Source organism: Eriocheir sinensis, chromosome 40, assembly GCF_024679095.1.
Source record: "Eriocheir sinensis breed Jianghai 21 chromosome 40, ASM2467909v1, whole genome shotgun sequence".
Classification (NCBI taxonomy): domain Eukaryota; kingdom Metazoa; phylum Arthropoda; class Malacostraca; order Decapoda; family Varunidae; genus Eriocheir; species Eriocheir sinensis.
In genome coordinates, this window is record NC_066548.1 from 8,460,680 (window position 1) to 8,461,252 (window position 573).

Consider the following 573-nt stretch of genomic DNA (forward strand, 5'->3'; position numbering starts at 1 on the left):
AGTGTTTCCCCGTATTAGATGTAGATGTAATGGGCTCGGAGTTCCCCTTAATTCGCCCCGGCAGCAGCGTATACATATGGGCTGACTTTCGTGATTTCCCCGTAGCTTTTGTATTTATTTTAATCTATTTACCCTCGGCCTCCACGTCTGGTGAAGGATTTCCTCGTTGGGGTGTTAGTCGTTTGCAGTCTGGGCGAGCATCAGTCATACCTATACCTATATGTTGTTAATTATTAATTCCTGTCATACGAGTGCATGGTGCAAGCTGGCGTGAACCAAGGCAGCGCTTTCATTTGACGTAGAGGTGATTGAATTTGAAACTTAATTAGTCCCCGAAGAAGGCAAACAGACGATCGATCAGAGTATACGTAGTAGTAGTGGTAGTAGTAGTAGTAGTAGTAGGAGAGAGAGAGAGAGAGAGAGAGAGAGAGAGAGAGAGAGAGAGAGAGAGAGAGAGAGAGAGAGAGAGAGAGAGAGAGAGAGAGAGAGAGAGAGAGAGAGAGAGAGAGAAGTAGTAGTAGTACTAGTAGTAGTAGTAGTAGTAGTAGTAGTAGTAGTAGTAGTAGTAGTAGT